Source organism: Palaemon carinicauda, chromosome 20 (assembly GCF_036898095.1).
Source record: "Palaemon carinicauda isolate YSFRI2023 chromosome 20, ASM3689809v2, whole genome shotgun sequence".
Lineage (NCBI taxonomy): Eukaryota > Metazoa > Arthropoda > Malacostraca > Decapoda > Palaemonidae > Palaemon > Palaemon carinicauda.
Genome location: NC_090744.1, coordinates 116,721 through 141,415, shown reverse-complemented (window position 1 = coordinate 141,415; position 24,695 = coordinate 116,721). Strand labels below are relative to the sequence as shown.

Here is a 24,695-nt window from a genome sequence, read left to right as displayed (position 1 = left end):
CCCTGCAAAAGAAAACAATGACACAATTAGGGAAAGGTCATCAACACATGCATATTAAATGGAGAGAGGGTCCAGAAAGGAAAAGGCCAACGAAAAGTAAGAACATCCTAACAAATACAAACTAAATATCCCTAGCAAATTGACGATGCCTGGTTTGATTGAAAGGCTTTCACAAGCTCCACTAATGACGTCAGCTGATTATCACAGGTCGTGATCACCATAATTAAACAGGTATAATTATTATTACCTTGGGACAGAGAGGTCCCCTTGGCTTTTACTGAACCAAGGGCAGTACACAACAGGCAGGATAAATGGTCCCTGCTGCAGGGAAAGGATATCCAGAAAAGCTAAACAGCTTCACAAAGTAGCTCTGCAATGGTGAGGAATAGATATAGTTCCAACAGCAAATGTCATGCCCTTCAAGGTTGGAGGCTCAGAAACACACTAAGGAACCCTCCTCCAACAAGCCCGTTCAAACCTCCATTCACAGGAGCGCAGCCACGAAACCCACACCACTTGGAAATATAAAACAGCCGTTAGTCCATTATAAACACTAACATAACCACCAGTGAAAAGACTAACTATTAAAGAAAGAAAAGAATAAGTCCATACTTAACCTTATAACAATACGTCTATACTTAATCTTATACATCTAAAAACTTAAATAATTTAGAAATATATAACAACTATGTTACACCTCCTCACCCAACAAAAAAAAAATTCCTAATTTTTTTCCCTTATAATGCGATTTAAATTAAAACTTACAGGTCATCACATATTGAAATATTAAATCAAAACTCAAAAATAATTATTAAACAAACTGCAAAAACATGACAAACAAAAGGAAAGAGGGTGGCAAGTACCAAAGTTTGCAGCTCACAAGGATAACAATATATTACAATATATAACAAATACTAACAACCTCTTAAACTTAAGACTAATCACAGGAAAACTTTCCAAAACCAGAAAGCCAAAATATCACCATTCGGTAAATAGATACCCAACCAAAAAATTTCACATCACTCATACCACATCACTCATACCGTTAATAAACTTAGTAAAGAGTCATTGCACTAACAACCGGATTCTGTATATATAGACCAAAGGCTATAACCTTTTCCACACTCAATACCCTGTTCATTCTCAGGGATACACATCACTCACTATCAATAAATGTTGATCACAAAAACCACTGTGTATTTCAGTGTTATATATCACACTTATCACCATAGTGTCCAATACATACACACACACCGAACGACACAGAGAAGACCACCACAAGACTCCCCTGCGCAAACAAACAAACAAAATCGATAAAGCGTAATTATTAGCCTGAAAATACAGAATAACCAGATTAGTGCCTATCTCCTTTTCTTAACTTATTATAAGCCTTATCGTATCTGACACCTCAAAACCGTAGACCACCTAATTAATCAACCATTAGCAAATACCAGTGATCACCCTCACCTTTTAACCTTAAAGATCCCATATACTATACCCAAAACATTATAGTGTTCTGTAAAGAAACCATGATTAATAAATCTTAAATATACATTTGCTTCTACTCACTACGTGCCCACTTCAACAGCACACAAACCATAATTAGAACGATACAGATACTACCTTTAATAACTGCATAGCCCTCTGTCAATCAACTAATATTCAACGCTGCGAGAGAGAAAATCGGCAACAATATTATCTTTTCCTGGGATGTGGGAAAATTCTAAATTCCACTCTTGCAGCATGAGACTGCACCTCATCAATCGTTGATTTTTATTCTTGTATCTGCTGATGAAGGTCAGGGGATTATGATCCGTCAAGACCTTAATAGGTGTATCTGAGGAGGAGAGATAAACCTGAAAATGGTTAATAGCAAATACTAAAGCTAGAGTCTCTTTCTCCACAGTAGAATACCTACGTTGGGCGGAGGACAACTTTTTAGAAAAGAATGCGACAGGATGAGAAACTCCCTGCTCGTCATTCTGCAACAACACCGCTCCTACACCAACGTCACTTGCATCCGTGGCAAGAGAAAAAGGAAGGTCAAAATTAGGAGCTCTCAAGACAGGGTAATTAATTAATACTCTTTTTAAATTATCAAAAGCCTTTTGTGTTTCATCCGTCCAGACAAATGCTACCTTCTCTCTAAAGAGATTTGTCGGTGCTCTTCCAATATGTGATCTACCGAAGGTTTGTGATCTACTATTGATCTACTGTTCATGGCATGTGATATACTAGGAAAAAAAGTAGACAAAATAAAAATAAAAAGAATTTATTATTAGCTATATTTAATGAAAAATTTAAAAAGGAAATAATAGACATTTAACGATAGCAGAAATGGAAAAAGGTAAAAATCAAGACATTTAACGATAGACTTCTCTAATATCATTAAAAATTCAAAATATAAATTTACAGATTCTTTTCTCATCATTCTATAACAGTATTCATCCAGATGTGACTGAAGCATGTGTTTAGCGGTACCTCTCATCGTTCGCAAAATTTTGATTTTTGCATCTAACCACGATCTTTCAATTGATTGGGTATGCGTTCCAGTGTTTGGGTCGACGTAATGCCGCTGATGGTTAACAGTGGAGTGTACAAATGCATGAGAATTCAAGGTGCTATAAGTTGGCCACTCGTCTGAATGTATTACTGATCCTTGTGCACATTCACGAATTATTATTGGTAGAAGTGTATTTCTGTCTCGACGATCAACATAAAAATAACGACAGTCAAGACCCTTCTTTACACCGAACACCCAAGGGCCGTCTATCCTGTTGCCGTGATTCCTATTATTTTCAATTTCTGCTTCACTGTGTGTTGATTGTGGGTCAAGATTTCCTTGAAGTAATCTTCCACGGATATATTTCCTCCTGCCAGCAAATCTAGCTTCATCTATCTGTATTGGCTCTACAGTAGTCCTGACCATCTGACCTTTTTGTTGAACTATGTTAGTACAAACTTCACGGCACATGTTATACCAGTCAACTAGTGAGGAATGAGATCGTCCAGTGATAACTTCAGCATATTTGATAGGGGTTTCACACACACAAAAATACACAATATCCAGAATCTGGCATAAGGAAAGTTTGCAATTCGTCTTATTATTTAAATCAGAGTAATGAAAAAAACAGTTCCCAGTACGAGCACTTTTAAAAGTTTCACATCCTTGCACTGGACATCTCATTACAGGTACAAAACTTCCTTTCACTTTACGTCTTTTATTTTTCATAACACTTCCGCACTTATCACAATTAATGGCAACAACTTCAGGATCATCCAATAAATTCTTTTCACGTAAGTAGGCTACAGCTGTTTCTGCATTACAAATAACGTTCCTTACAAATTCTGTGAGTCCACATTATAGGGGTTGTATTCCAAATAAATATTCCAAATGGATATTTCAAATTTAACTTTTGAAGATTGTTTGGTTTATACTGGAATGCCGACAACTAGATATTTTGCTATGTTTAATGGATAATAATGGATAGTTAATGGGTAAACAACTACGTGGTTTAAAAACACCGTAGTTTGCAAGTTTGTTGGGGGAAATATGGGTTGTTATTGTGTAGATCACATATTGGAATGTAAACAACTCGGTAGATCACATATTGGAAGAGTAACAATTCGGTAGATCACATATTGGAAGAGAAACAACCCGGTAGATCACATATTGGAAGAGCACCGATTTGTCAACGGATCTGCTATATCCGAAAATTTCCTAACAAACCTTCGGTAGAACCCACTCAAACCAAGGAATCTTCTGACATCCCTCCTACATTTAGGGACTACCATGTTTTCAATACTTTCGATATTGGCCTGCTTAGGAGCAACTTTACCATTACCAACCTCATGACCCAAATATACCACCTTCGCCTTTGCGAAATCACTTTTCTTTAAATTAATTACCAAACTTGACTTTTTCAACACCTCAAATAGTGCCCTAATACGTTTTAAATGGGTTTCCCAATCATCGCTATAAATAACAATATCATCAATATACATAACACATCCTTCTAAACCATGGACTAAAGTATTCATTAACCTCTGAAATGTGGCAGCCGCGTTCTTCATACCAAACGGCATAACTGTACATTGGAACAGTCCCTGTGGTGTTACAAAAGCAGACAGGGTCCTTGCCCGCTTTGAAAGAGGAACTTGCCAATAACCTTTCAACAAATCAAATTTGCTAATGTATTTGGCCTTACCCATTCGATCAATACAATCCTCAATTCGAGGTAATGGATAACAATCAGATTTAGATAACTCATTCAACTTACGGTAATCAAAACATAACCTGAAATCACCGTCGGATTTCTTTACCAATACAACCGGTGATGACCACGGACTTTGACTATGTTCAATTAGGTCATGTTTTAACATATAATCCACTTCTTTCGCTACAACCTCATTTTTGAAGGGATTCAACCTGTAAGGAGATCGTTTCACAGGAGTGGCGCTAACTACATCTACATCATGTTTAAGGATCGAAGTCCTACCCGGTATATCCGAAAATAATTCCTTAAAAATAGATACTAATTTTTTCAAAGGCCTTTGTTCTTCCTTACCTAAATGTGAAATTACTCCCGAAAAATTTTCCAAAGACTTTCTATTATCCGACCGCCATTCACATCCATTGAAACAATTATCATGAATACCCTCCCCCCTGAAAAAGAAAAATGGTTATTGTTCTCAGATTCTACCGTATTCCCAATGGTTGCTACGGGAATGACTTTCTCCCGTTCCATATAAGCCTTCAACATATTTACATGACACAGTTGAAAAGGTTTCCTTCTTTGGGGCGTCTCCACTAGATAGTTAACTTCACTTACTTTTTTCAAAATTTTCCAAGGACCTGAAAAAGAAGCTTTCAATGGATTCCCTGGGAAGGGAAACAAAACAAACACTTTATCGCCTACCGCAAAGTCGCGTGCCTTGGACCTTCTATCAAAAAGGAACTTCATTCTTTTTTGGCTACCTAATAAATTTTCACCCGCAAATTTCCAAGCCTTGGTTAATTTATCACCTAGATTAGACACATAATCCAATAAATTAACCTCATGGACGTCTGCCTCCTAAGACTCACGAACCACATCGAGAGGCCCTAGAACACAATGACCAAACACAAGGTTGAAAGGCGAAAAACCCAAAGACTGACTTGGGACAGAACGAAAAGCGAACAACAAATAAGGTAATTCCTTATCCCATTCAGAACCATTAATCAAACAATATTTTTTTACCATAGATTTCAGGGTTTGATGAAATCTCTCCAGAACTCCCTGACTTTCTGGGTGATATGGAGAAGAGGTCACATGTTTTATATTCAACAATGCCATTTTATCTTTGAAATGCCTACTCATGAAATTAGATCCACAATCTGATTGAAATACTTTAGGCATCCCAAACCTGGTAAAAAGTCAATTAGTACGTCAACAATTTTAATGCTTTTCATGGTACGTAGTGGTATTGCCTCGGGATATCGAGACATCCTATCCATTATTGTCAAAATATACTCATTACCACTACGCGTCTTTGGTAATGGTCCAACCACATCAATAATGACTTCCTTAAAAGGTTCGGAAACTACGGGAATAGGACATAGAGGCGATTTTGGAATCCGCTGATTGGGTTTACCGACCCTCTGACACACATCACAACTATTGACAAACTTCTTTACATCTGCCTTCAACTTTGGCCAATAATAATTCCCTAACAATTTGCAAGAAGTTTTATGAATTCCAAAATGGCCGGCCAAACCACTTTCGTGCGCCAATGACATTAACTCCTTCCTGTAACCAAAGGGAACCATTATCTGTTTTATAATTTCATGATCAACATTATCCACCCCCATAGGCCTACTCAACCTATATAAAATATTATTATTTATCTTAAATTTGGGACCAGTCATATCAGACACCTCCCCTGACTCGATAGGGAGTTCCCGAAACTCCTTTTTCTGCCCCTTGATTAGCTCTTCAGTAGTCCAATTTAACTTGTCCGTTAACATTCCAAGATCTACAGCTAGGGTATCACTACGATCTAAACTACTTAAATCTACATCAATTGTTGACTCTGCAGCGTCAACAATTCTAGCACTAGAACGAGTAACTGCTGCTACTTTACTATCAGGGTTTATCAATATGGGACAAGTATTATTCTTCATAGCCACATCATTCCCTATCACCACATCAACCTCCTTAACCGGGAATTTATCTACTATGGCCAATTTCAAATTCCCTGCAAAGGAAGGGCAGATTAAATTAAAATTTTCGACGGCATACGATTTTACTGTATCAGGAAAACCAGCCAATAACACAAATTTCCCACTTTTTGGTACAAAATTACAAGGTAATGCCTCCCTTAGGATCATAGACTGTGCTGCACCCGTATCACGCAAAATACGCACTCGTCTTTTCTCGGGCGAATTGGCGAAGGAGACACTACCGAAGGACAAATATCTGTCAAAACAACCAGGTAGTCATTGGTCAGCGGACCCTGTCGGGATATTTTCTCCCTCTCTCTTTTCCACACCCATCACTGGCCTACTAATAGCATCTTGCGCTCTTTTAATCGTATAACACATACTCTTTACGTGCCCCTTCATATTGCAAAAGAAGCACGTCAATGTACTCAATTTCTCTGGATTATATATATTTGGGCTATTACCTCTGCTAGGAGAGGTAATAGGTGTACCAGGTGAAAATGAGAGTGGTGAGAGACTGGTAGATATGTGTGTTGAACAAGAGATGGTAATAAGTGCTAGCTTTTTTTTAAGAAGAAAGATAGAAATAAGTATACATGGGTAAGAGTGGCAAATGGAAGAGTAGTAGAAAGGGCATTAATGGATTATGTGTTGATAACTAAAAGAATGTTTGGAAGATTGAAAGACGTGCACGTGTTTAGGGGTATGGCTAACGGTATGTCTGATAATTTTTTGGTGGAAGGAAAATTGGTTGTAGCAAAAGAGTGGGGGAATAGAGTAGGTGGATGTAAAAGGGAGCTAGTGAGGGTTGAAGAGCTAATAAAACCTGGGGTAAAAAGTAAATATCAGGAAAGGTTGAAAATGGCATATGACGAGGTGAGAGTAAGAGAAACTGGTAATTTAGAGGAGGAGTGGAAGTTAGCAAAAGAAAATTTTGTTGGGATTGCAAGTGATGTATGTGGCAAGAAGGTTGTTGGAGGCAGCATGAAGAAGGGCAGTGAATGGTGGAATGAAGGAGTGAAGGTAAAAGTGGAAGAGAAGAAGAGGGCTTTTGAAGAATGGCTGCAGAGTAATAGTATAGAGAAGTATGAAAAATATAGAGAGAAAAAGGTGGAAGTAAAGCGCAAGGTACGTGAGGCAAAGAGGGCAGCTGACCTGAGGTGGGGTCAGGGACTGGGTCAGTCATATGAAGAGAATAAGAAGAAGTTTTGGAAAGAAGTGAAGAGAGTAAGAAAGGCCGGCACAAGAATTGAAGAGACAGTGAAAGATGGAAATGGAAGGTTGTTAAAAGGAGAGGAGGCAAGGAAAAGGTGGGCGGAATATTTTGAAAGTTTGCTGAATGTTTAGGATGATAGGGAGGCAGAGATTATTGCTGTTCCAGGTGTTGAGGTGCCAGTGATGGGAGATGAGAATGAGAGAGAGATTACAATAGAGGAAGTGAGGAGAGCACTAGATGAAACGAGAGTAGGAAAAGCATCTGGTATGGATGGTGTGAAAGCTGAGATGTTGAAGGAAGGGGGTGTGACTGTAATTGAATGGTTGGTGAGATTGTTTAATGTGTGTTTTGTGTTGTCAATGGTACCAGTAGATTGGATCTGTGCATGTATTGTACCACTATATAAGGGTAAGGGAGATGTGCATGAGTGTTGTAATTCAAGAGGTATTAGTTTGTTGAGTGTAGTTGGAAAAGTGTATGGTAGAGTACTGATTAATAGGATTAAGGATAAAACAGAGAATGCAATCTGGGAAGTGCAGGGGGGTTTTAGAAGAGGTAGGGGTTGTATGAATCAGATTTTTACAGTTAGGCAGATATGCGAGAAATATTTAGCAAAAGGTAAGGAGGTGTATGTTGCGTTTATGGATCTGGAGAAAGCATATGATAGAGTTGATAGGGAAGCAATGTGGAATGTGATGAGGTTATATGGAGTTGGTGGAAGGTTGTTGCAAGCAGTGAAAAGTTTCTACAAAGGTAGTAAAGCATGTGTTAGAATAGGAAATGAAGTGAGCGATTGGTTTCCGGTGAGAGTGGGGCTGAGACAGGGATGTGTGATGTCGCCGTGGTTGTTTAACTTGTATGTTGATGGAGTGGTGAGAGAGGTGAATGCTCGAGTGCTTGGACGAGGATTAAAACTGGTAGACGAGAATGATCATGAATGGGAGGTAAATCAGTTGTTGTTTGCGGATGATACTGTACTGGTAGCAGACACAGAAGAGAAGCTTGACCGACTAGTGACAGAATTTAGAAGGGTGTGTGAGAGAAGGAAGTTGAGAGTTAATGTGGGTAAGAGTAAGGTTATGAGATGTACGAGAAGGGAAGGTGGTGCAAGGTTGAATGTCATGTTGAATGGAGAGTTATTTGAGGAGGTGGATCAGTTTAAGTACTTGGGGTCTGTTATTGCAGCAAATGGTGGAGTGGAAGCAGATGTACGTCAGAGAGTGAATGAAGGTTGCAAAGTGTTGGGGGCAGTTAAGGGAGTAGTAAAAAATAGAGGGTTGGGCATGAAAGTAAAGAGAGTTCTATATGAGAAAGTGATTGTACCAACTGTGATGTATGGATCGGAGTTGTGGGGAATGAAAGTGATGGAGAGACAGAAATTGAATGTGTTTGAGATGAAGTGTCTGAGGAGTATGGCTGGTGTATCTCGAGTAGATAGGGTCAGGAACGAGGTGGTGAGGGTGAGAACGGGTGTAAGAAATGAGTTAGCGGCTAGAGTGGATATGAATGTGTTGAGGTGGTTTGGCCATGTTGAGAGAATGGAGAATGGCTGTCTGCTAAAGAAGGTGATGAATGCCAGAGTTGATGGGAGAAGTACAAGAGGAAGGCCAAGGTTTGGGTGGATGGATGGTGTGAAGAAAGCTCTGGGTGATAGGAGGATAGATGTGAGAGAGGCAAGAGAGCGTGCTAGAAATAGGAATGAATGGCGAGCGATTGTGACGCAGTTCCGGTAGGCCCTGCTGCTTCCTCCGGTGCCTTAGATGACCGCGGAGGTAGCAGCAGTAGGGGACTCAGCAGTATGAAGCTTCATCTGTGGTGGAAATGTGGGAGGTTGGGCTGTGGCACCCTAGCAGTACCAGCTGAACTCGGCTGCGTCCCTGGTTAGGCTGGAGGAACATAGAGAGTAGAGGTCCCCTTTTTTGTTTTGTTCTTGTTGATGTCGGCTACCCCCCAAAATTGGGGGAAGTGCCCTTGGTATATGGATATGGATGGAGGAGAAAAATTATTATTAGCATTACCCTGATTATTATTACTTCCATGATTATTTCTACTAAATACCTTTGCATTATTATTCGGATTAGCATTATTATTCCTACCCATCTTAACCCAACTAGACTTCACATTTGTCGTTACTCCCCCTAACTCACTCTTATGAGACAAGCAATATTCGTCACTAGCGATGGCTACCTCCTGAACGGTCTCGAGTTTTAACTCTTCGAGGTGGACCTTCAGTTTATCCGGGACACACCTCTTAAACTCCTCCACCAACATCAACTCCTTCAATTTCTCAAAATCTCCCACCTCCTTGGACTTGAACCAATCGCTAGCATACAGTTCCTTCGCCCTGGCAAATTCAACAAAAGTTTGTTCCCTACATTTTTCTAAGTTCCGGAAGCGTTGCCTATAAGCTTCAGGGACTAACTCATAGGCCTTCAAGACAATAGCCTTTACACTCTCATAATCTGCTGATTGATCCTCCTCCAGCGTTACATATACCCTCTGAGCTCTTCCAACCAATTTACTTTGTATAAGAGTGGTCCAATACTCTAGGGGCCACTCCAACCTTGCAGCAATCCTCTCAAATGATACAAAGAATTCTGCTACATTATTCTCTTCAAATTTAGGTACAAATTTGAGAGCCTGCAATAAATTAATAGAAGGAGTTACTAACCTATTTGGGGAATGGGCGGGGGAAAAAGAACCCGGGTTTCTCATGGCAATCTCATGCTGCCTCTCCTTTTCTCTTTCCCCTGCCTTAAACTTTTCCATTTCAAATTCCATTTGTCTCAGGGCAATCTGCCTATCCAAAATTTCTATAGACACTACTTCATCAGGTTTCACCTCTTGTTCCCCACCTGTCTTTACAGTTTTAACATAATCATAAATGTGCAATAGTAATACACCCTTTCTTATGGACATATCATATTCCAATTCAAAATTTTTTGCTACAATTTCCAAGTCCTCCCTATTTAGCTCTGCCAACCTCTCTTGCCACCCCTCTCCTCTAAGGAGTTGTAATACGTTAACAACCATGATGACCACTTAATCACGCAAAATACTAAATTTACATAAAACAACACCAAGGAGGTGAAAATACACTGCCTGAAAAAAAAATTACCCCAGAATTAACTTTGCACAAACACAGGTGAATACTCAGGAACGAAAGATCCTGTCACGGTCGCCACTTGTGATGGCTGGCTTTGACCACCACACAAAACACTACACTTATCAAATAGTATTCACCATCATACAGTACTTAGTCCACTAAAGGTGGAATAGTATCCAAACATCAATACGAGTGCAAAGTCAACTCAAGGGGACAAAGAAAATACCACAAAAATCTGCTTAACTTTAATACATAATATTTAGACAGAAATAACACCTGAACCACAATAATACAATAATAAATGATACACACTCAATCTTAACTCCCTGCAAAAGAAAACAATGACACAATTAGGGAAAGGTCATCAACACATGCATACTAAATGGAGAGAGGGTCCAGAAAGGAAAAGGCCAACGAAAAGTAAGAACATCCTAACAAATACATACTAAATATCCCTAGCAAATTGACGATGCCTGGTTTGATTGAAAGGCTTTCACAAGCTCCACTAATGACGTCAGCTGATTATCACAAGTCGTGATCACCATAATTAAACAGGTATAATTATTATTACCTTGGGACAGAGAGGTCCCCTTGGCTTTTACTGAACCAAGGGCAGTACACAACAGGCAGGATAAATGGTCCCTGCTGCAGGGAAAGGATATCCAGAAAAGCTAAACAGCTTCACAAAGTAGCTCTGCAATGGTGAGGAATAGATATAGTTCCAACAGCAAATGTCATGCCCTTCAAGGTTGGAGGCTCAGAAACACACTAAGGAACCCTCCTCCAACAAGCCCGTTCAAACCTCCATTCACAGGAGCGCAGCCACGAAACCCACACCACTTGGAAATATAAAACAGCCGTTAGTCCATTATAAACACTAACATAACCACCAGTGAAAAGACTAACTATTAAAGAAAGAAAAGAATAAGTCCATACTTAACCTTATAACAATACGTCTATACTTAATCTTATACATCTAAAAACTTAAATAATTTAGAAATATATAACAACTATGTTACACCTCCTCACCCAACAAAAAAAAAAATCCTAATTTTTTTCCCTTATAATGCGATTTAAATTAAAACTTACAGGTCATCACATATTGAAATATTAAATCAAAACTCAAAAATAATTATTAAACAAACTGCAAAAACATGACAAACAAAAGGAAAGAGGGTGGCAAGTACCAAAGTTTGCAGCTCACAAGGATAACAATATATTACAATATATAACAAATACTAACAACCTCTTAAACTTAAGACTAATCACAGGAAAACTTTCCAAAACCAGAAAGCCAAAATATCACCATTCGGTAAATAGATACCCAACCAAAAAATTTCACATCACTCATACCGTTAATAAACTTAGTAAAGAGTCATTGCACTAACAACCGGATTCTGTATATATAGACCAAAGGCTATAACCTTTTCCACACTCAATACCCTGTTCATTTTCAGGGATACACATCACTCACTATCAATAAATGTTGATCACAAAAACCACTGTGTATTTCAGTGTTATATATCACACTTATCACCATAGTGTCCAATACATACACACACACCGAACGACACAGAGAAGACCACCACAAGACTCCCCTGCGCAAACAAACAAACAAAATCGATAAAGCGTAATTATTAGCCTGAAAATACAGAATAACCAGATTAGTGCCTATCTCCTTTTCTTAACTTATTATAAGCCTTATCGTATCTGACACCTCAAAACCGTAGACCACCTAATTAATCAACCATTAGCAAATACCAGTGATCACCCTCACCTTTTAACCTTAAAGATCCCATATACTATACCCAAAACATTATAGTGTTCTGTAAAGAAACCATGATTAATAAATCTTAAATATACATTTGCTTCTACTCACTACGTGCCCACTTCAACAGCACACAAACCATAATTAGAACGATACAGATACTACCTTTAATAACTGCATAGCCCTCTGTCAATCAACTAATATTCAACGCTGCGAGAGAGAAAATCGGCAACAATATTATCTTTTCCTGGGATGTGGGAAAATTCTAAATTCCACTCTTGCAGCATGAGACTGCACCTCATCAATCGTTGATTTTTATTCTTGTATCTGCTGATGAAGGTCAGGGGATTATGATCCGTCAAGACCTTAATAGGTGTATCTGAGGAGGAGAGATAAACCTGAAAATGGTTAATAGCAAATACTAAAGCTAGAGTCTCTTTCTCCACAGTAGAATACCTACGTTGGGCGGAGGACAACTTTTTAGAAAAGAATGCGACAGGATGAGAAACTCCCTGCTCGTCATTCTGCAACAACACCGCTCCTACACCAACGTCACTTGCATCCGTGGCAAGAGAAAAAGGAAGGTCAAAATTAGGAGCTCTCAAGACAGGGTAATTAATTAATACTCTTTTTAAATTATCAAAAGCCTTTTGTGTTTCATCCGTCCAGACAAATGCTACCTTCTCTCTAAAGAGATTTGTCGGTGCTCTTCCAATATGTGATCTACCGAAGGTTTGTGATCTACTATTGATCTACTGTTCATGGCATGTGATATACTAGGAAAAAAAGTAGACAAAATAAAAATAAAAAGAACTTATTATTAGCTATATTTAATGAAAAATTTAAAAAGGAAATAATAGACATTTAACGATAGCAGAAATGGAAAAAGGTAAAAATCAAGACATTTAACGATAGACTTCTCTAATATCATTAAAAATTCAAAATATAAATTTACAGATTCTTTTCTCATCATTCTATAACAGTATTCATCCAGATGTGACTGAAGCATTTGTTTAGCGGTACCTCTCATCGTTCGCAAAATTTTGATTTTTGCATCTAACCACGATCTTTCAATTGATTGGGTATGCGTTCCAGTGTTTGGGTCGACGTAATGCCGCTGATGGTTAACAGTGGAGTGTACAAATGCATGAGAATTCAAGGTGCTATAAGTCGGCCACTCGTCTGAATGTATTACTGATCCTTGTGCACATTCACGAATTATTATTGGTAGAAGTGTATTTCTGTCTCGACGATCAACATAAAAATAACGACAGTCAAGACCCTTCTTTACACCGAACACCCAAGGGCCGTCTATCCTGTTGCCGTGATTCCTATTATTTTCAATTTCTGCTTCACTGTGTGTTGATTGTGGGTCAAGATTTCCTTGAAGTAATCTTCCACGGATATATTTCCTCCTGCCAGCAAATCTAGCTTCATCTATCTGTATTGGCTCTACAGTAGTCCTGACCATCTGACCTTTTTGTTGAACTATGTTAGTACAAACTTCACGGCACATGTTATACCAGTCAACTAGTGAGGAATGAGATCGTCCAGTGATAACTTCAGCATATTTGATAGGGGTTTCACACACAAAAAAATACACAATATCCAGAATCTGGCATAAGGAAAGTTTGCAATTCGTCTTATTATTTAAATCAGAGTAATGAAAAAAACAGTTCCCAGTACGAGCACTTTTAAAAGTTTCACATCCTTGCACTGGACATCTCATTACAGGTACAAAACTTCCTTTCACTTTACGTCTTTTATTTTTCATAAAACTTCCGCACTTATCACAATTAATGGCAACAACTTCAGGATCATCCAATAAATTCTTTTCACGTAAGTAGGCTACAGCTGTTTCTGCATTACAAATAACGTTCCTTACAAATTCTGTGAGTCCACATTATAGGGGTTGTATTCCAAATAAATATTCCAAATGGATATTTCAAATTTAACTTTTGAAGATTGTTTGGTTTATACTGGAATGCCGACAACTAGATATTTTGCTATGTTTAATGGATAATAATGGATAGTTAATGGGTAAACAACTACGTGGTTTAAAAACACCGTAGTTTGCAAGTTTGTTGGGGGAAATATGGGTTGTTATTGTGTAGATCACATATTGGAATGTAAACAACTCGGTAGATCACATATTGGAAGAGTAACAATTCGGTAGATCACATATTGGAAGAGAAACAACCCGGTAGATCACATATTGGAAGAGCACCGATTTGTCAACGGATCTGCTATATCCGAAAATTTCCTAACAAACCTTTGGTAGAACCCACTCAAACCAAGGAATCTTCTGACATCCCTCCTACATTTAGGGACTACCATGTTTTCAATACTTTCGATATTGGCCTGCTTAGGAGCAACTTTACCATTACCAACCTCATGACCCAAATATACCACCTTCGCCTTTGCGAAATCACTTTTCTTTAAATTAATTACCAAACTTGACTTTTTCAACACCTCAAATAGTGCCCTAATACGTTTTAAATGGGTTTCCCAATCATCGCTATAAATAACAATATCATCAATATACATAACACATCCTTCTAAACCATGGACTAAAGTATTCATTAACCTCTGAAATGTGGCAGCCGCGTTCTTCATACCAAACGGCATAACTGTACATTGGAACAGTCCCTGTGGTGTTACAAAAGCAGACAGGGTCCTTGCCCGCTTTGAAAGAGGAACTTGCCAATAACCTTTCAACAAATCAAATTTGCTAATGTATTTGGCCTTACCCATTCGATCAATACAATCCTCAATTCGAGGTAATGGATAACAATCAGATTTAGATAACTCATTCAACTTACGGTAATCAAAACATAACCTGAAATCACCGTCGGATTTCTTTACCAATACAACCGGTGATGACCACGGACTTTGACTATGTTCAATTAGGTCATGTTTTAACATATAATCCACTTCTTTCGCTACAACCTCATTTTTGAAGGGATTCAACCTGTAAGGAGATCGTTTCACAGGAGTGGCGCTAACTACATCTACATCATGTTTAAGGATCGAAGTCTTACCCGGTATATCCGAAAATAATTCCTTAAAAATAGATACTAATTTTTTCAAAGGCCTTTGTTCTTCCTTACCTAAATGTGAAATTACTCCCGAAAAATTTTCCAAAGACTTTCTATTATCCGACCGCCATTCACATCCATTGAAACAATTATCATGAATACCCTCCCCCCTGAAAAAGAAAAATGGTTATTGTTCTCAGATTCTACCGTATTCCCAATGGTTGCTACGGGAATGACTTTCTCCCGTTCCATATAAGCCTTCAACATATTTACATGACACAGTTGAAAAGGTTTCCTTCTTTGGGGCGTCTCCACTAGATAGTTAACTTCACTTACTTTTTTCAAAATTTTCCAAGGACCTGAAAAAGAAGCTTTCAATGGATTCCCTGGGAAGGGAAACAAAACAAACACTTTATCGCCTACCGCAAAGTCGCGTGCCTTGGACCTTCTATCAAAAAGGAACTTCATTCTTTTTTGGCTACCTAATAAATTTTCACCCGCAAATTTCCAAGCCTTGGTTAATTTATCGCCTAGATTAGACACATAATCCAATAAATTAACCTCATGGACGTCTGCCTCCTAAGACTCACGAACCACATCGAGAGGCCCTAGAACACAATGACCAAACACAAGGTTGAAAGGCGAAAAACCCAAAGACTGACTTGGGACAGAACGAAAAGCGAACAACAAATAAGGTAATTCCTTATCCCATTCAGAACCATTAATCAAACAATATTTTTTTACCATAGATTTCAGGGTTTGATGAAATCTCTCCAGAACTCCCTGACTTTCTGGGTGATATGGAGAAGAGGTCACATGTTTTATATTCAACAATGCCATTTTATCTTTGAAATGCCTACTCATGAAATTAGATCCACAATCTGATTGAAATACTTTAGGCATCCCAAACCTGGTAAAAAGTCAATTAGTACGTTAACAATTTTAATGCTTTTCATGGTACGTAGTGGTATTGCCTCGGGATATCGAGACATCCTATCCATTATTGTCAAAATATACTCATTACCACTATGCGTCTTTGGTAATGGTCCAACCACATCAATAATGACTTCCTTAAAAGGTTCGGAAACTACGGGAATAGGACATAGAGGCGATTTTGGAATGCGCTGATTGGGTTTACCGACCCTCTGACACACATCACAACTATTGACAAACTTCTTTACATCTGCCTTCAACTTCGGCCAATAATAATTCCCTAACAATTTGCAGGAAGTTTTATGAATTCCAAAATGGCCGGCCAAACCACTTTCGTGCGCCAATGACATTAACTCCTTCCTGTAACCAAAGGGAACCATTATCTGTTTTATAATTTCATGATCAACATTATCCACCCCCATAGGCCTACTCAACCTATATAAAATATTATTATTTATCTTAAATTTGGGACCAGTCATATCAGACACCTCCCTTGACTCGATAGGGAGTTCCCGAAACTCCTTTTTCTGGCCCTTGATTAGCTCTTCAGTAGTCCAATTTAACTTGTCCGTTAACATTCCAAGATCTACAGCTAGGGTATCACTACGATCTAAACTACTTAAATCTAAATCAATTGTTGACTCTGCAGCGTCAACAATTCTAGCACTAGAACGAGTAACTGCTGCTACTTTACTATCAAGGTTTATCAATATGGGACAAGTATTATTCTTCATAGCCACATCATTCCCTATCACCACATCAACCTCCTTAACCGGGAATTTATCTACTATGGCCAATTTCAAATTCCCTGCAAAGGAAGGGCAGATTAAATTAAAATTTTCGATGGCATACGATTTTACCGTATCAGGAAAACCAGCCAATAACACAAATTCCCCACTTTTTGGTATAAAATTACAAGGTAATGCCTCCCGTAGGATCATAGACTGTGCTACACCCGTATCATGCAAAATACGCACTCGTCTTTTCTCGGGCGAATTGGCGAAGGAGACACTACCGAAGGACAAATATCTGTCAAAACAACCAGGTAGTCATTGGTCAGCGGACCCTGTCGGGATATTTTCTCCCTCTCTCTTTTCCACACCCATCACTGGCCTACTATTAGCATCTTGCGCTCTTTTAAACGTATAACACATACTCTTTCGTGCCCCTTCTTATTGCAAAAGAAGCACGTCAATGTCCTCAATTTCTCTGGATTATATATATTTGGCCTATTACCTCTGCTAGGAGAAAAATTATTATTAGCATTACCCTGATTATTATTACTTCCATGATTATTTCTACTAAATACCTTTGCATTATTATTCGGATTAGCATTATTATTCCTAACCATCTTAACCCAACTAAACTTCACATTTGTCGTTACTCCCCCTAACTCACTCTTATGAGACAAGCAATATTCGTCCCTAGTGATGGCTACCTCCTGAATGGTCTCGAGTTTTAACTCTTCGAGGTGGACCTTCAGTTTATCCGGGACACACCTCTTAAACTCCTCCACCAACATTAACTCCTTCAATTTCTCAAAATCTCCCACCTCCTTGGACTTGAACCAATCGCTAGCATACAGTTCCTTCGCCCTGGCAAATTCAACAAAAGTTTGTTCCCTACATTTTTCTAAGTTCCGGAAGCGTTGCCTATAAGCTTCAGGGACTAACTCATAGGCCTTCAAGACAATAGCCTTTACACTCTCATAATCTGCTGATTGATCCTCCTCCAGCGTTACATATACCCTCTGAGCTCTTCCAACCAATTTACTTTGTATAAGAGTGGTCCAATACTCTAGGGGCAACTCCAACCTTGCAGCAATCCTCTCAAATGATACAAAGAATTCTGCTACATTATTCTCTTCAAATTTAGGTACAAATTTGAGAGCCTGCGATAAATTAATAGCGGGAGTTACTAACCTATTTGGGGAATGGGCGGGGGAAAAAGATCCTGGGTTTCTCATGGCAATCTCATGCTGCCTCTCCTTTTCTCTTTCCCCTGCCTTAAACTTTTCCATTTAAAATTCCATTTGTCTCAGGGCAATCTGCCTATCCAAAATTTCTATAGACACTACTTCATCAGGTTTCACCTCTTGTTCCCCACCTGTCTTTACAGTTTTAACATAATCATAAATGTGCAATAGCAATACACCCTTTCTTATGGACATATCATATTCCAATTCAAAATGTTCTGCTACAATTTCCAAGTCTTCCCTATTTACCTCTGCCAACCTCTCTTGCCACCCCTCTCCTCTAAGGAGTTCTAATACGTTAACAACCACGATGACCACTTAATCACGCAAAATACTAAATTTACATAAAACAACACCGAGGAGGTGAAAATACACTGCCTGAAAAAAAAATTTCCTCAAGAATTAACTTTGCACAAACACAGGTGAATACTCAGGAACGAAAGATCCTGTCACGGTCGCCACTTGTGATGGCTGGCTTTGACCACCACACAAAACACTACACGTATCAAATAGTATCACCATCATACAGTACTTAGTCCACTAAAGGTGGAATAGTATCCAAACATCGATACCAGTGCAAAGTCAACTCAAGGGGACAAAGAAAATACCACAAAAATCTGCTTAACTTTAATACATAATATTTAGACAGAAATAACACCTGAACCACAATAATACAATAATAAATGATACACACTCAATCTCAACTCCCTGCAAAAGAAAACAATGACACAATTAGGGAAAGGTCATCAACACATGCATACTAAATGGAGAGAGGGTCCAGAAAGGAGAAGGCCAACGAAAAGTAAGAACATCCTAACAAATACAAACTAAATATCCCTAGCAAATTGACGATGGCTGGTTTGATTGAAAGGCTTCCACAAGCTCCACTAATGATGTCAGCTGATTATCACAGGTCGTGATCACGATAATTAAACAGGTATAATTATCATTACCTTGGGACAGAGAGGTCCCCTTGGCTTTTACTGAACCAAGGGCAGTACACAATAGGCAGGATAAATGGTCTCTGCTGCAGAGAAAAGATATCCAGAAAAGCTAAACATCTTCACAAAGTAGCTCTGCAATGGTGAGGAATAGATATAGTTCCAACAGCAAATGTCGTGCCCTTCAAGGTTAGAGGCTCAGAAACACACTAAGGAACCCTCCCCCAACAAGCCCGTTCAAACCTCCGTTCACAGGAGCGCAGCCACGAAACCCACACCACTTGAAAATATAAAACAGCCGTTAGTCCATTATAAACACTAACATAACCACCAGTGAAAAGACAAACTATTAAAGAAAGAAAAGAATAAGTCCATACTTAACCTTATAACAATACGTCTATACTTAATCTTATACATCTAAAAACTTAAATAATTCAGAAATATATAACAACTATGTTACACCTCCTCACCCAACAAAAAAAAAATTCCTAATTTTTTTCCCTTATAATGCGATTTAAATAAAAACATACAGGTCATCACATATTGAAATATTAAATCAAAACTCAAAAATAATTATTAAACAAACTGCAAAAACATGACAAACAAAAGGAAAGAGGGTGGCAAGTACCAAGGTTTGCAGCTCACAAGGATAACAATATATTACAATATATAACAAATACTAACAATCTCTTAAACTTAAGACTAATCACAGGAAAACTTTCCAAAACCAGAAAGCCAAAACATCACCATTCGATAAATAGATACCCAACCAAAAAATTTCACATCACTCATTCTGTTAATAAGCTTAATAAAGAGTCATTGCACTAACAACCGGATTCTGTATATATAGACCAAAGGCTATAACCTTTTCTACACTCAATACGCTGTTCATTTTCAGGGATACACATCACTCACTATCAATAAATGTTGATCACAAAAACCACTGTATATTTCAGTGTTATATATCCCACTTATCACCATAGTGTCCAATACATACACACACACCGAACGACACAGAGAAGACCACCACAAGACTCCCCTGCGCAAACAAACAAACAAAATCGATAAAGCGTAATTATTAGCCTGAAAATATAGAATAACCAGATTAGTGCCTATATCCTTTTCTTAACTTATTATAAACCTTATCGTACCTGACACCTCAAAACCTTAGACCACCTAAGTGATGCGGTGCCCTAAGAACGACACTTCGTTGGCGCCAAAGGTACACTTGTCGTACCGGACTACAAGGCCGTTTTGTTGCAGGCGGTCGAGCACGATGCGCAGGTGACGGAGGTGTTCCTATTTTGAGGAGGAGAACACAAGTATCTTGTCCACATACCATACACAGAAAGGGAGGTCCCTAAGATGCCATCCATGAGACGTTGAAACGTGGCCCCGGCATTACGAAGGCCAAAACAGGAGTAATTGAAGGTGTATATACCAAACGGAGTGGAGATGGCAGTCTTGGGGATGTCTTCTGGGTTCATAGGCACCTGATAATACCCCTCCTTCAGGAGGTCGAGCGTAGAGAAAACCTTCGCTTTGAGCAGGTAGGAGGTCACGTACGTCGGCAATGTTTGGGAGGGGGTAGTGATCCGGTTCTGTTTGCATGTTCAGGTGCCTGTAATCCCCGCATGGACGGAGGGAGCCGTCTTTCTTCAGAACGATGTGTAAGGGTGACGACCAGGGGCTGGAGGCCTTTTGGCAAAGGCCCATTTCCTCCATTTCGGCAAACGTCTAGTTGGCGGCTGCCAATCGTTTCAGTGCCAGATGTCTGAATTTTGCGAACCCTGGGGGTCCCGTCGTCTTGATATGATGATAAATACCGTGCTTGGCAGGAACCGTGGGCGTTTGGCGAAGTTCTGGACGGAAAACTTCCGGGTACGACGTGAGGAGGTGGGTGTAAGCATCCGTGGGTGCGCTAATGTGGAGAGCGAGGTTAGAGGGGTCCGGCTGACAAGTACAAGTCTGCGTTGACTAATCGTCGGTGGGCGACATCGACCAGAAGGTGGAAATGAGAGAGGAAATCCGCACCGAAGATTGGCAATGTGACGTCAGCAACGAGAAACTTCCAATTAAATTTACCGTTTCCGAACGATAATGTGAGGTTCACGTAACCATAGGTGGGTATCGCAGATCTGTTGGCAGCTACCAAGCGGACGTCGGCAGATGCAGACAGACTACGTCGTGTCTTGAAGAGTTTCCTTGGCAAAAGAGAATGACAAGCACCCGTGTCTACCAAAAATCGCACGCCCGTTCCTGCATCATGTAAAAAGAAAAGATTAGAAACACGGGAGGCCACCACCACGAGCGATGGCCTACTTACATGTTTTTTGGCCACTGACAATCCTCGGCACATTTCTTGCCCCGAATCTGAAGTGGTAGTAGCAAAACTGCGGCAGATGGGAGGTAGTAAGTGGTTTTAGAAGTCGTTTGTTGGGGCGTGAGCGATTGGTGGGTGGTGGGCGGCTTTGTCGCTTCTTCGGCACGTCACGGGGTAGGTGTGTATGTCCTATGGCATTCATGTCAGCTTCGGTTGACGTTGGATAGGCATCCTCTTCGTCAGGGGTGGAGGCGTTGATGGAGGTCTTGAAGTGGCTGTCCATAAGGGCGTCGGCTTTGCTCATCAAGTCCTTTATGGGTAAACTATCGACATAGGGTATGGCAGCGCGTATACAGTAGGTCCGGGTAAACGGCGTATCCAAAGGGCATGAAGTAGGTTCACCTCACGAGGAGAGCCGTCTGCGGCAGGTTGAAGGCGAGCGATACTGGTCATTTCCCTGAGGGCAAGCGAAGCCCTTTGGTCCCCCAACGGTATTTGCGAGAGCTGAAAAAGCTTTGATGTATGGGCGGCTGGCGACGGTGAGTACTGCAGCAGAAGGTATGTTTTGAGGGCATCATACACTATTGGGGTGTCTCCTTGTTCACAAAGCTAGTCGGATATTTCCGGGAAGGTGTCCTCGGGTATCGCCGCGAGAACATAATCTGCTTTGGTGGTTGAGCGAGTCACGCCCTTGATGCAAAACTGGACTTCTGTGCGCTGAAACCAAACAAACGCCTCTCCGCTGGCGAACGATGAAAGTTTCAATGGGGCAGCCGCAGGGCCAACTTCTGAAGAGTCCGCCATAGTACCAATGATGGAGGGGCGAGGGGGGTGGGGGTGGAAGGCAGTGGGAGCGAGTTGACTTCCGGGGTCACAAATGTGACGGGCAGAGAGAAGGTTGTGAACTCAAAGGCAATATGAAAGCAACTGAGTTAATTTATTATAGAATACTCTCCTTTATATACAAAACCTCAAGGCAACAGGAAATTTCATGTTTGAAAAACAGACAATGTTACATAGAAGAAACGCAGACATGTTTATTCTGGTTCTTTTTAGTGCGAGGGAAGAGCGAAGATACAAGCATAATATATACAAAATGAATTATGTACGATCGTGTGACACACGGTTGGTACAGTAAGAAAACGTTATTGACATTGGCAGGGCATATAATGAGAATGAGACAAAATGGGTCCCTAGAGATTACAAAAGAAGCAGGAGAAGGAAGAGAAGACGATGGATTAACGAACTAAAGATGTTTGTAAGCGTAAACTGATACAGAACGACCATAAACAGATGGAAGTGGAATGACATGTCTGAGGCTTTTGTTCTGCACTGGACTAGTAATGGCTGATGATGATGATTGTGTAAGCGCATGTTTATTATATTTCGAATTAGGTCTATGTTACGCCAGGGGATTACCACCAAAATGTCAACCGCTTTCAAAAGTTAAACTTGTTTTTCATACACTGGGAAGTGACCAGAGCTAATATCTTCTAAGTAAAAAGACGAACTGAAAATATAGTAAATTTAATTGTGTGATTTGGCATATGTGGGAACTAGTGAGTGATTTCAAAATCTTTTAGATCATTTAATATGTTAAAAGTTTCTGGATTGTGTTGCTTCAAAGTTCTGTAAAGTTCACTACAAAGCTGTCTAGCCAGCTCTGTATGAGTAGAGTTTGACTCATTGCACATGTTGATCTCCTTCTTTTAATAATAATAATAATAATAATAATAATAATAATAATAATAATAATAATAATAATAATAATAATAATAACTACAAAGCTATATGCCTTTTCATCATATTTTTCTTAAAGTTTTATTCTCATTTTTAATAAATTATTTTCTTGTTAAATTTTTCTGATTATTGACTCATATATATATATATATATATATATATATATATATATATATATATATATATATATATATATATATATATATATATATATATATATATATATATGTATGTATATGTGTGTGTGTGTGTGTGTGTGGAATTGGTGAAAGGTTATTGCAAGCAGTGAAGAGTTTATACATTGGCACAAATGCGTGTGTTACAATAAGCAATGAAGTGAGTGAGTGGTTTCCAGTGACAGTGGGACTAAGACAGGGATGTGTGATGTCACTATGGTTGTTCAATTTGTTAGTTGCTGGTGTTTTGAGAGAGGTGAATGCTTGAGTGCTTGGTCAGAGATTGATACTGATAGATGATAGCGATCATAAGTGGGAGGTCGATCATTTGTTGTTTGCGGATGATACGGTATTGATTGCAGACTCAAAAGAAAAGGAAAAGGAAAAGCTTGGTCGATAAGTGACAGAGTAAGGTTATGAGATGTACGAGAAGGGTGGGTGTTGCTATGGTGAATGTCACGTTGAGTGGAGAGATACTTGAGGATGTAGATAAGTTTGAGTACCTGGGATTTGTTGTTGCTGCAGTTAGTGGAGTGGAAGGGGAATGGGACTACTGGCCGCAAACCATCTGACTGCTGCCCGCCTTACTGGCCGCAGAGGCCAACTGCTACCAGCTACCTTGCCACTAGCATATATCAAATCTTTTAAATTTTATTCAAAATATGGAATGATGGATCTATGTATTCACATTTATATTTAGTAATTAAATTATTGCAAAAAGGTTTTGTGGAATTGAAGAAAAATGCATAGATAGGGAATTTTATCCAATAGTTGAATTATTGAAATAAAGATAATGCATAAAGTAATTTTTGCAGAGATATAATTGTATGTGTCCAGGAAAAGTTATATGCAATTCCTCTCATATATTCCAAAATATTTCTGCGCTCAAACTGCATAACTACTGATTTTATAGGCACATCTGCTTCTCGAAACTTTTTCAATTTCACAGATGGCGTTTGACCATCAATCAACTGTTCGTAGTAAAGATCTCTTCCTCGTTGCAGCCTTTTCAAATTATCAATAAACTTCCATTTAGTTGGGTGTTGTATCCCTAGTTTGTTTTGCAGTCTGCAGATGTTTGTTCCATTGTTTCTGAAGCCTGCACCTTTATTTTCGATGTTACTTTTCCTTTTACCACTTGAGCGGGGTCAGCAGTATGCGAATGTTCATTTATCGTTTTACAATTTCACCATTCTTGACGTGAATTCTCTCCTCACATAATCTCTTCCTTTCACATCTCCAAAACTCCGTGATATTATCAGCTCCAAGTCTGTCCA

The 24,695-nt window shown here is 39.2% G+C and overlaps 2 pseudogenes; both read right to left on the bottom strand.

Annotated features, from left to right (window-relative positions):
• Positions 1 to 2,363: 2,363 nt before the first annotated feature.
• Positions 2,364 to 12,323, bottom strand: LOC137614461 (uncharacterized; annotated as a pseudogene).
• An 874-nt stretch (positions 12,324 to 13,197) lies between these two features.
• The window catches only part of LOC137660130 (uncharacterized), a 12,508-nt pseudogene continuing 1,010 nt past the window's right edge, over positions 13,198 to 24,695 (bottom strand).